The sequence below is a fragment of the Castor canadensis genome, chromosome 9 (assembly GCF_047511655.1).
Source record: "Castor canadensis chromosome 9, mCasCan1.hap1v2, whole genome shotgun sequence".
In the NCBI taxonomy this organism is placed as follows: Eukaryota; Metazoa; Chordata; class Mammalia; order Rodentia; family Castoridae; genus Castor; species Castor canadensis.
Window position 1 is genome coordinate 140574344 of NC_133394.1, and position 13103 is coordinate 140587446.

The window sequence follows — 13103 nt, forward strand, 5'->3', positions numbered from 1 at the left end:
CAAGAAGGCCCTCACCAGATGTCAAGCAGCTGCCAGCACCCTGCCTTTTGACTTCCCAGTTTCTGGAACTGTAAGCCAAGTAAATTTCTTTCCTTTGTAGATTAAAAAGAAAAAAAAGAAAAAAAACACCTATCCTTAGGTGTTTGTATGTATGGATCTGAGTTGAGAAGACCCAACTTGAGATATACATTTATTTATAATGAATTTATTTATAATAAGGCTTTATTATTTTTGTTATAAAAAAAACAACAGAAAACTTTATCCAGGTGGTGGTGCCTTTGTGAAACTTCATTGTTTGCTTCATATAGCAGTTGTACCATTAATGTGTTACCTAATGAATATGTACCAAACCTTAGTGTGTGATTAGCATATGTCTGAAAAATAATCAACAATTAAAATAGCATTTGAATTAATCTATTGTGAACTTTTAACTTTTAATAATGCATGATGTCCAGGATAAAAGGGGCCCATTTAGCAGTTCAACAATTTGTTTAAATAATATATAGTTTTTTAAAAAGCTACAAAAAAAGGGGGGGTTTTGGATGTACAGGAAGAAGTTTAAAGCATTTTGTTTATAATTCCCTGTTGCAATTTTAACTGACTTTATTGATTTGGGGTTGAATTTATAGATTTATTTAGAAAAAACCTAGCATTTTTAACAGTACTATGTCTTTCTCTTCCACAAATCTTGTACACCTTTTACTTACTAAAATAAATATAATTTTTTTAAAAATTTAATCATTCCTTATATTCTATCTAGAATACAATATTCTTGTGAGTAATTATGGAATAATTCTTTTCATTACTTTCCTTAGAACTATTGAAGCAATGTTAAATGAAATTCATCTTATTTTTCATTTAAAAATATTTCTATTTATTAAGCATGATGGATTGTGCATATATTGTCATCTAAAATAAGCATTAATTTGCAATTTAATTGAAAGTTGTTCTCAGGAATATCTTAAAATTACCCTTTTAACATTTACACTCTTGGTCATATTTTGTAGTTCTTTCTTTTTTCACATATTGATGTCATAAATAAAAGATTCTAAATCATTGATTTGTGCTAAAATTTGTATGGCAAATTTTATTTTATCATAGATTGTAAGGTTTTTGATAAATTTCAGGTTGATTTTCTACATAGCATTTTACCTTTACAAGTCATAAGAAAGTTGGGGTTGTTGTTGACAGCTTCATTTTCAGTCTTTGCTATTAAACTACTCCTATTTTCTTATTTTGTAATTTTGACACTTTATATTTCCTTAATAATCCACTAACTTAATTTAAAATTTTCTAATGTGCCTAGGATTATAATTATTATTTTCCTAAAATAGGAATTTTCTTTCAATTTCTGTATGTATGTATTTGTATTTTATTACTATAAAATTATCCTAATATTTCCTAGACTATGAGTTATTTACTTTGTGAAGAAATAAACAGTGAGTCTCTAGACATTCAAATCTTTTTAAACTTTATGTTACCAAATTTTACTACTCTTAACCACTTCAGGATGCTTTTCTTCATCTAGTTTTGTTGCTGCATTTCTGTTTTTTGTATGTTTGTTTGTTTTGTAGTACTGGGGTTTGAACTCAGGTCCTTCACTTTGAACCACTCTACCAGCACTTTTGTTGAGATAGGATCTAAGGAAGTCTTTGCCCAGGTTGGCTCAAACTGCAATCTTCCTGATCTCTGCTTCCTGAGGAGCTAGGATTACAGGTGTGAGCCACCAGTGCCCAGCCATTTCTAATTTTTTGATCTAAATTATTTTTAAGTTATCTCATTAAAATAAATAATCAAATCATTAATACTATGACTGTTTCTTTTCATCCTGTCCTTTGATCAGAAAACTGTGCTACATGGTATTTTTGTTGATATTTTTCTCTAAATTATATATAGGATTTTTATTTAGTCTGTTCTTCAAAACTTGGAAGAATGTTTTCAGACATTCAAGATCTTGCTTCTTGCCTCTGGTTTTTAAAAAAATATTTTCACAAACTAGCTTGAGGTATCATTTAGAAACAAAAAAATAGCATCTCAGTGAATTTTCATAAGTGAATATATGTACATAACCAGTATCTACACTTTATAATTACTTTATACTTTCACAAAGTGAGTATCAGTACCTACTCCATAAATCACTCCCTTTCACTTCTCCACATCAAGGGTAAATCTTCTCAATTTTAAAATTGTAGCTTAGTGTGTTATAAGACAAACATTGTTGTAACCAAAATTCATGACAGAAACAGAACCCTGATGGTTAACCTAGAGGGTACTGCACATGCACCTCCCACCTCAACCCCTTTCATCCAAATGATTCTGTGGGATTCTTTCATCCAAGAACAGATTCCCAGGTAGCAGTACTTAATGTCGCTCATTTTCAAAACCAATTTGATTTTCCCTTTAAGTCTCTTAATCTACATTTCCCCCTCCATCCCTTCTTTCCTTTATGCAATGTCTATTGAGGAACCTGAGTGCTGGACTTAAGTTACCTGCAAGTTCCACTGACCGCACACTGATGACGCGGTTTCATTTGTGTCTCTTCCCTCTCTGTTTCCTATAATTTTGTCTGGATCAAGAAGCTTGATCAGGTTCAAGTTCAATCCTTGGCAAGGCTAAGCAGGAGGTGAGGCTCTTTTTCATCAGAGGCACACATAATCTGGTCTTTACTCGTTCTGGTTTTGGTATTTAATGCTTAGGTCCATTCGTTCATAGCAAAATGGTGATACTTTAACTCTTACCTTGTTTTAATTTACTAGTTAGAATAAGTTTGTAATCAGATGCTTTCAGTGTCTCATTCAGTTACCCAGAGATACAGTTAATATAGGAAAGGACAATTTTTTCTTTCCTGGGTTTCATACCAACTTATTTTCAGTCACCCTTGGGAGGTGACAAAATTGCATTTTTGCTTGCTTGGTTACTTTCCTTATTCTAATAGGATGAGAAAATCTCACAAATGTTACCTTGTGCTTAATTATGAATCTCACCTTTTAGGACTTCCCTCTTCCCTCCCCTCCAGTGTTCTGTCATACCTGTTTCCTTATCTGTATATTAGAAATTATATAATTTGAAGGTTTGGATGAAGGTTCAATGATATCCCACCTTGCACAGAAATAGCCATACAGTCTCCTTTCTTAACTTATGGAGTAGAAGTCGCAGAGCTGAAGGTATATCCATTGTACTCTAAATACCGATGGTGTTGGATGTAAGGGGAGAATGCTTTTGCTAGCCTATGTAACTAGATAAAACCAGGATTCAGAAATAATTATGCCAGAACAGAAAATAGATAGAATTTATTTGTTGAACGAATATTGAAGTGCATGTGTGTAAATCAAGTTGTACATACTACTTTAGCATTCTGAAAGGGAATCATGCTGTGTGTAATTGAATTTCTCTGAGGTGTTATGTTGTTGATTTTTCTCTGTAGTCACAGAAGTAAGAAGGAAGATATATTTGTTGATTGTGGTCACATTTGGTTTTTATATTTTTTCTCTCTAATGTCTCTACTTACAAGTACACCAAGAAAAAAAAAAGAGAGATTTTAGGAGTACTTCACAAAAGTAGAGCTAAAATGAGTGCTTACCTATAAAGACTGAGCTTTTCTCAGGAAGCAATATAGTTGGATGGCCCAAGAAATTATCTTAGATCAAGGGAAACTTGAAAGGCTACAATGGGTAACCTCTGAATTAAGAATATACATTTAACTTAGCCTGACATAACTATATGTGTATACATAGCCTGCAAAATAGGTTTACAGAGCTCCAAACTTTACATAGCATCATTTGAATTATTTAGACTCCAAATCCCAAGGTGGTGGTGGAAAATTAATTTATTATCTTTTACTGCCACATTTGCTTCCTAACTGGATTCCATCTTCATCAGAGTTAATAGTCTAACCAACCACTAAGTGTTAAGAGCCAGGTAAATGCTGGATGTACTTGGAGTTGTTCACCAAGTGTAATCAATATTCGGTGGTGAGCAATCCCTCCACAAACAGTTTTTAATGAGATCAACATGACTCAAATGGGCAAAATCCTAAACTGTTGCAGTTAAATAGAATAGGATTACTGTTAGGAACTTAAAAATGTGGTATATGTTTTCCATTCAAAAATATGTTTATTGAGTGAGCTTTTGCAACATTGCAAGAACTTTTGTAGGCACCACTGATGAATCAGTAAACAAAACAATCAACAATCTCTACTCCTTGGAAATTTCTCTCTAGTTATGAGTTAGAAAACAAACAAATAATCTATTTTAGGTTTTCAGCTTCAGTGAGAAGTTTACATTTAAACAGAAATTAAAAGAAGTATCAAGACATATAGATGTATACATAACTGAAGGAAAAAGATTCTTGAAAGACAAAATGACAAATCATAAGGCTTTGGGGAATAGATGGAATATAATGAAAAATGGAAAGTTTGTAGAAGATAAGAGAAGTGACTAAAGTCCTTATTGTACAGGGATTTGAAGACAACAACAAGAATGTTTTGCTGTTGTTGTATCTATGAATGATATGGAAGCTGTGGTAAATTAATCATGGTCACAAAATCTTGGCATTCTTTCTATTGGACGGTAGAAATTACCTCTCCTTTCCTTGAATCTCAATAGGATTTGTGTCTGTTGTGATCAACAGAACATGACAGATGTGGTTCTGTGCATATTTCTGGGCCATGATTTTTACAGATTTTTATTTTCTACTTCCTATTATTTGGAATACTTATTCTAAGAACCCTGGTAGCATGCTCTGAACAGCTCTATCCACATAACGACTTTATACATAGGCAATGTGACTGAGCTCAAAGTCAAGTGACAACATCTACTGCCAGCTATGTGGTTGTGTTGTGCTGGATATGCAGCTCAATCCATTAGATTACTCCAGCCTCAGTCACTATCTGTTACATTTGGCACTCACATGAGGGACTGCAAGCCAGAGTCTTTCATCTCATACCAGTCGACACATAGATGCAAGAGGGTTAATTGTAAACTATTCATTAAATCCATTATATTTTAGCATGATATGTTAGGTAGCCATACTAGTATTTGCTGTAGGTTTCTGAGTGGAGAGATGACACAATTTTAGTTTTGAGAGAATCTCTTTTGTTGTATTAAGAATAAATTGTGGGCTGGTGCCAGTGGATCGTGCCTTTATTCCTAGCTACTTAGGAGGCAGAGGTCAGGAAAATCGCAGTTCAGTTCAAAGCCAGGCCTGGGCAAACAGTTTGTGAGACCCTATCTCAGAAAAACCCTTCAGAAGAAAGAACTGGTAGAGTGGCTCAAGGTGTAAGCCCTGAGGTCAAACCTCAGGGTTCTTTATTGAAAAAAAGAAACAAAACAAAACAACAACAACAAAAAATAAAACAAGAATAAATTGTAGAGGTCAAGGGAAGAAGTGGAGAGAATAGTTAAAAAGCTCTTAGAATAATGCTTATGAGTAAGAACAACAATTTGGACCAGTAAGGTAAATATTAAAATCATAACAAGTAGTCTTTAAGGTAGAGTAAACACAATTTATTAGTGGATTAGCTATGCTGTATAAGATAAATAGAGGAATCAATAATGATTCAAAACATTTTTGTCTAAGAAACTGAAAGAACAAGTCTGGCAGGTGGCAGGAATGGTTGAAAATAAGAGTTTTGTTTTGAGTACATTCATTTTGAGAGACTGAGAAATGTTAAATGACAATTACATGTATGGTCTGGAGCAGGCAAGAGAACTATGTCAAGGATAAGCATTTGATAGTCATCAGTGACTGGATAAGGTCACCAGGAGAGAGACATAGATTCATAAAACAATAAGCCAAGGAGCTTAGCCCTTGGATATGCCTAATGTAAGTAATGGGAAAGAAAAGAACAAGCCAGAGAAGACAATTAAGTATGAATAAATAAATAACACAAAAATGACATAAAAAGCATAATGTCAAAGTAAGAAAGTGAGTAAAAGAAGAAGGAGGAATAAAACTTCAAATGATGCTTACAGGTCTGGTTGAATGAAGTTAGCATTGACTCTTGGGCTATGTGATATGAAATTCATATTCATATGAATTTCAGTGCAGTGGTGGAACCAAAATCTATGTGGAATAGGTACAAAAAATGTAGAAGAGATTGGACTTGCAAACCCAGGCAAGTCTTTCCAGGAGTTTTGATATTATAGGGAAGATAGAAAGTTGGAATAGAATGGAGGAAAGTTAATAGAAAAGTCAGAGAAATAGACTTTTCTTTTGCTTTTTGTGTTTGTTTTGTTTCCTAAGATAAGACAAGCAGTGCATGTCTCTTTGCTAATGGAGATTATCTAGTAGGGAGATGAAAATTGTCATGGGATAGAGGGAAAAGTTGCTAGAGCAGTGTCCCTTGTAGGGAAAGTTCATCAAGGTATTGGTGAGAGAAGACAGAATATGGTAGACTGATACATTATGTGGCAGGTGTGAGAAAGTAAAATACTTGTACACAGAATAAGAAGCAAAGGTGAAGATTGGAGTACAATTGTATGCTTGAGGAAAGAAGAGAAAATCTAGCATAGCTGTCTAGAGAGGAAAATTAATTAGAACTGAGAAATGTGTTCTGATGGCTCCACAACACTGAGGATACACTTAAGTTTAGTGAACTTGCATTTAAATTGAGGCCAATGCTGGGTGCTGTGGCTCGTACCTGTAATTCCAACTATTCAGGAATCTGACATTGGGAGAATTACCATTTGAACTAGCCCAGGCAAAAAAAAAAAAAAAATGAGTGATACCTATGGGAGAATAACCATTTGAACTAGCCCAGGCAAAAAAAAAGAAAAAATGAGTGATACCTATCTCAACACAAAAAATCAGGCCTTGTTGTGTGCACTTGTCATCCCAACTACAAGTAGGGATAGGAAGTATAACTAGGAGGATCAAGATCTGTGTTGAACCTAACAAAAAACATGAGACCCTATCTGAAAAGTAATTAAAACCAAAATGCATGGGGCATGGCTCAAGTGGAAGAATGCCTCTCTAGCAAGTGCAAGCCCTGAGATCAAATCTCAGTATCACCAAAATAATGATAATAATAGAACAAAATAAAATGAGACCACCAAGCATAATTGTGGTCTCTACTTAGGTTTTGCTTTGTGAGTACAGATACAAAGTTAAATTTAACCAGGCTAGTATTATAAGGTGAATAGAATGAAAGCCAAAAGGAGAAAAAAGCTGAGATTATATGCAGGGTAAATATTGCAATAATTGTTCAAGAAATTGAAGCTTGGATTTTTGTCAGATAATGCCATATCATTAAAACAAAAAATACCATTTCATTATGGTAATAGGGCTGGAAATATGGATTCTGTTGAACCTCCTTTTGCTGGGCCATTTTCTTTCAACAAAACTCTCAAATTAATTTAATTAACATTTACAGAGTACCTGTTTTGTGGATGATAAAGGATTATGAGCAGAGAACTTCTGGAAACCATTTTGATACAAAGGCAGGAAGGATGATTTTTGACACCAGTTACAAAGACATGATCTTACTCTGGGAATTCTTTAGTACTCATTAGAGAGGCATTTTCATGATTCAGATTTAGCATGCACTTAGCATTCACAGTGAGCTGAGACCTTTATGGAAAATATAAACAACATTCTCCCTGCTTTTATGGCACTTTATATAGGCTACCCTGTGTTTTTGTCAAGTACCTAATAAAGACAAGAAGAACCTGTTCTAAATTGCTATTATAACAATGCATAAACTGGAATTTTGTTAGTAGGAGGTTTAAGAAGTTCTTTGCAAAGAAATTTGAATCTAACCAAGAAGTTTACTTCTTAAATTATCATGTTTTAGAAAAGGTTACTTCGTTTTGAAACATGCCTTCTGAGAATCCACAGTGCTAACGGCTGTCTCATTCATCATCTCTAAAACCTTATCAGAGGCATATTGCATTTTCTTCTTATAAATCTTTATTCTGATAAAAAGTCAATTAAAGAAAGATTAATCTTCTTTCCAGGTAGGAAAATTTCTCATTCCTCAACATGATTGCAATTGCGGTTCTACTTTCAAATCCAGAAAATGTTGCTAGGGGAAAAATGTGAATAACCTACATTGTACCATTACCAACACAGCCATTTTGCATTTACCTTAGTAACACTACCGTAAATAACTCATATATCCTCTCTCTTTCTTTGTCTATGTAATTTGAATCTCAGTAGTTTTTTTCAAAGGATTTATATTCATTGAATACAGGGTGGCTGAAGGTTGTTACTAAACTTATAAATGTCTTTTTAAGAGAGTAAATTTGACTTTCTCTTTTAAATTGTATTCTTAAATTGTTTTACTTGCAATTCCTCCTAAATTGCATTGTAAAAACTCCCAGACTTTGGTATTCTTTTGAAGACTTATTTTCTCATTGTAGGTAACGTAAAGCGATCTTGTTTCTATCTACAAGCTTTGTTATAAAAATTTTGAAAGTGTGTCATATGAGGTCTGGCTGGTGAGGTTCATTGTTTTAGTTATTCTAACACAAATCATGCAAACTGATGCTTTCATATTAAAAAATAGGGCCTAAATTCAGTTAACAAGCTCCTTCTCACTGCTGACCTAAAACAAAACAAAACAAAACCCAGAACATTTAAAGTGTTTGGCTTTTGTGTCAGATTATTTGGGTTGCTATAAGAAAATACCATAAACTGGGCAACTTAAAAACAATGCACATTTACTTCTCACAATTCTTCATGCTGGGAAACCCCCAAATCAAGGTGCTAACAGATGCTATACCTGAGGAACGTCTGCTTCTGGGTGCTAGGTTAACTATTATCGCCTCACTTGGTGGAAGGAGGTAAGGGAGTTGACTGGACTCTTTCTTATAATACCACCGAACCCATTTGTGAGAGCTCCACTTTCATAAACACTTCTCAAAGATCCCTCTTCCAACATGGGAACATGGGGAATTAGGTTTCAACACATGAATTTGAGGTGTATAAATATTCTGTATGCAGTCCCTTGAAAGAAACCTTAGTGACTTTGAGTTCAATACCCTAATTTCTCAAATGAACTACAATTTTAAGACTTTCCTAATCTTACATAGCTAAAGTAATGGACAAACAGGGTCTGATCTATCTTTTGTTTTCACATCAATATTCATTGTAACACAACACACCAGAATTAATAAATAACATGCATTTAAAAATCCAATGCTGATGTAACTCAAAATTTTAGAGATAATTACTTTGGTATACCTCTAATTTATGTGGCCATGGCTCAATTTTAACAACATCTAGAGGTCTTTTCCTCCTTCCAAAAGAAATATTTGCTGTGTTATTTGGACAGAACTGGTTGTGATGAAGGTTGTGGCAGTTAGGAAAATATTTTGAAGATGGATTAAGAAGTTCCAAAGAAATGATATATTCTTAAGGAAGAGAAACTCAAGAAATATAAAAATACCCTAAAAATCGTAGATCAGAATTAGTCCAGTGTTCATAGAACTGGAAAATAAACAGAATTCAGATTAGCCCCTCAGCCAATTTGTCTTTAATGGTATATAATAAAGGATCATTGAGCTGTGACCACCTGTGGCAGCTTTGGTAGAGTCAGCAGTGTCTTAATGATGGGCTCTTTTCTTGTCCTTGACATTGGTTCTCTCAAAGAAGAATTAGAGAGAAGAGAAATGGGTGAATGTAATTAGTAATCACATAGATTTTATGAGCACCCAAAGAATGCCCACTTAGTAAGGGCTCAAGAGAACAGTAAAGAGTTCTCAGTCTTTGTGACTTTGTGGGAGTCTGGATCAGACAAATTTTTATAGTAAGAATTCTCAGGACAGTATACTCTAAAAGAATGAGGGTACTCTAAAATTAGTGTCTTTCTTATAGTATAAGTTAATTTACCATGTAGGCTTTTTCTTCTTAAGTAACATCTATTATGTTTACTTTGTTAAAGAATCAATCTGTCTAAGTGAAGAAAAGAGAAGAACCTAAGATGTAAAACAAGAAAATCAATACAATTTGGACATGCAGGGATAAGTATGTTAATATTTTTCTAGTTATTTATACATATATGGAAAATTAGTCTATTTATATCTATCAATGTCCTTCACATTAATAAAAGTAATTTAAACATTTAGTGAAAATTGTATATACTGTTTTTCTGCACATGAAGCAAAATTCCTATGTCAAGATTTCATAAAAAATTATCTGTAGCTAAATAAAATTCCATTGGAGACCAGGAAGTAGTGCAGAGGTCTGGTATAGATAAACCAATTTGTGTTGTAATACACATGTGTATGGAAGCAACACAAGGAATCTCCGTATATACCTATCCTTATCTCAAATTAGCAAAAATGCTATGCTTTTCTTTTTTATCTTATATGTTTTTTCTTCAAAAAAATTGGAGAACAAGAAGGCAGAACAGGTTCTGCACAGAGGCAGGAGGAGGGAGAGGAGATATGAGGTGACTCAAACAATTCATACACATTAAATTAAATGTGAAAATGATAAAATATAATTTTTTAAAAAAGAAATCATTTGGCATAACTAAGAATCTACCAATCTGCAACTCTGGCTTAAAACCTGAGACAGAACAAATCTTGAGAGGAGAAGTAAATGCATTCACACTTCTCAGTGGCAAATTCTGAATTGAGGAACCAAATTCTTGGTCACCTTGAAAATTTTACATTCTACTGCACCCCATATTATTCCCAGAAAAGTACTTTCTGAATCTCAAAAATCCTTTATTTAAAAAAATCATGAAGACTTAAGTTGCAAACATATATGTGTGTATATAAACACATGAGGTTTCAGTGTGTTAATTCCATAGATACATACAGTGTACTTGAACAAGCTCAACACCTCCAATATATTCTCCTAACCTCCTCTGTCCTCTCACCTTTATCAAACAGTGTTTGGTGAGTTTCATTATATATGATCATATATATCCATGTATATATATGTAGGGATACATACACACATGCTTTCACACACACACGTGTCCTTTTATCCCACCTACCCCTCTTCAACCTTCTGTACTCTTTCCTTTTTCCCTTATCTTCCTTACATAATTTAGATATGAACTTCTTATCAGATTTTCAGTTTGAATATTGTCTCATAATCCACAAGCTTTCTCTACATTTTGTTGATTGTTTTCTTTGCTGTGAAGGAGCCATGAAAGGACCCTAAAGATTCTCCTTGATTCCAATGGAACAGAGGTTCAATAGTATATACCCATTATCTATAATACTTGCACTAGTTAAATTCCTCTTTATTTCCAGAAACATGTATTAGAATTGTACCTCTCTTCAATTAAAATTTAAGGGTTAAGAATGCCATTAGTATCCAAACAAAAAAGATCCATGTACTAGTTGAAGAGCAAACTGTTTAGTGAGATCTCTGTCTACTCAAAATAAAGTCAGGTGGAGAGAAAAATAACAGAGGACTTAAACTTTTTTAGAAGAAATGGATAGCCATACACAAAAAGAAAGGAAGGAAGGAAAGAAGGAAGGGCAGGAGGGAGAGAAAGAGGGAGGGAGAGAGGGAGGAAGAAGAAAGGAAGGAAGGAAAAAGGTTTAGATATAGAGCTTACAACCTGCTCAAAAATTACCTCACAATGTTCATAGTCCTAAATGTAAAATGCAAAATTATAAAACTCCTAAGAGATACTATAGAATAAAATGTAGATGAGTTTAGGTTTGGTGATGACTCTTTAGATACATTAAAGACATTATCCATAAATAAGGAAATGGCAAGTTGAATCTCATTTAAAAAAAATTCTGTTTAAGAAGACAAAGAGAACAAAAAGACAAGCCCTAAACTGAAGAAATGCTTATAAAAAACATACACAGAAAATGACCATTATTCAAAATATACCAAGAACTCTTTAAATTCAACAAAGAAACAAACAACCAGATTTTAAAATAGGCTCAAAACCTAAGTAGTCATCTTACCAAAGAAGATAAACAGATAGGCAATAAGTATATGAAATGATGTACCCTATCATAGTAGGAAAACACAAACTACAACATTGTGATATCACTATAAAACTATTACATTAGACAAAATTCTAGAGAACTAACTACACCAAATGCTGTCAAGAGTATAGAAAACAGGAACTATCATTCACTGCTGGCAGGAATGCAAAATGATACAGCTACTTTGGAAGATAGTTTGGAAGTTACTTACAAAATTAAGCATAATTTTATATGATCCAGGATGTCTTGATATTTATCTAAAATCTAAAAATTTGTTTCTACATAAAAATAACTTCCTAAAGATACTTAAATTTTCCATTGATTGATTAACTAATTCATACCGATATATTATCAAAATGTTTGTTATTAATTCCATCAACATATTATTTTTAGGGAATGTTATAACTCTTTAAAGGCCAAATACAGTTATGCTTCTAAATTAAAGCAGGTCACTCTGCTAACAGTAAGGGAGGAAAAGTACACTTTGAGGAAGATCTAGCAGGCTATTGCTATTTTGGGAAGTAAGCAGTCCCCACTTCTCACAGTTACGAAGCTTATGCCAACAGAAAAATTTGGGGAGTTACAAGAAAGCCTTCATTTAACTAATTATTAGTATTGGAATTTTTTTCTGAATTGGGATCATCAAAATATGTCACAACCAGTTAATTGTTATCAAATGCCTCTTCACATTAGCCTCCTGAAACACTGGGTAGCAGATGGCAGAGGTCAGCAAAGTCAAACATGGGATATTAAATGCTGAGCTTCTGAACATCTGGATAGTTTTTTTTTAAAGGAAAGGTAAATCTATGTAGGTGTCATTAGCTCTCTTTCATATTAACTTGACAAAGTATATTTCCTTACAAGTCAGCCATGGGGATTACAATTTTGATAGAATATGTCACAAAGGGAGACATTTCTCCAAGCATCAATCCTCTCTTCCCCATTACACCTGCACAGACGATTGATTTGCTGCATCCTCTGGCAATCAGCAGCCTGATGGTGGTGGAAATCATCAGCATGCCCACAAGCACCATCTGTGCAAGAGGAGTTAGGCAAATGAGCAAAGAAAGTAGGGGCTATGAGAGACCAGAGGAGTGAGGAGTGAGGAGTGAGCACAAGGCGGTTGGATTTAACTCCAAGCAATCCAGAGGTGAACCTTCACGTAACACTGACTTTCAGACACTGCTGTACATTAG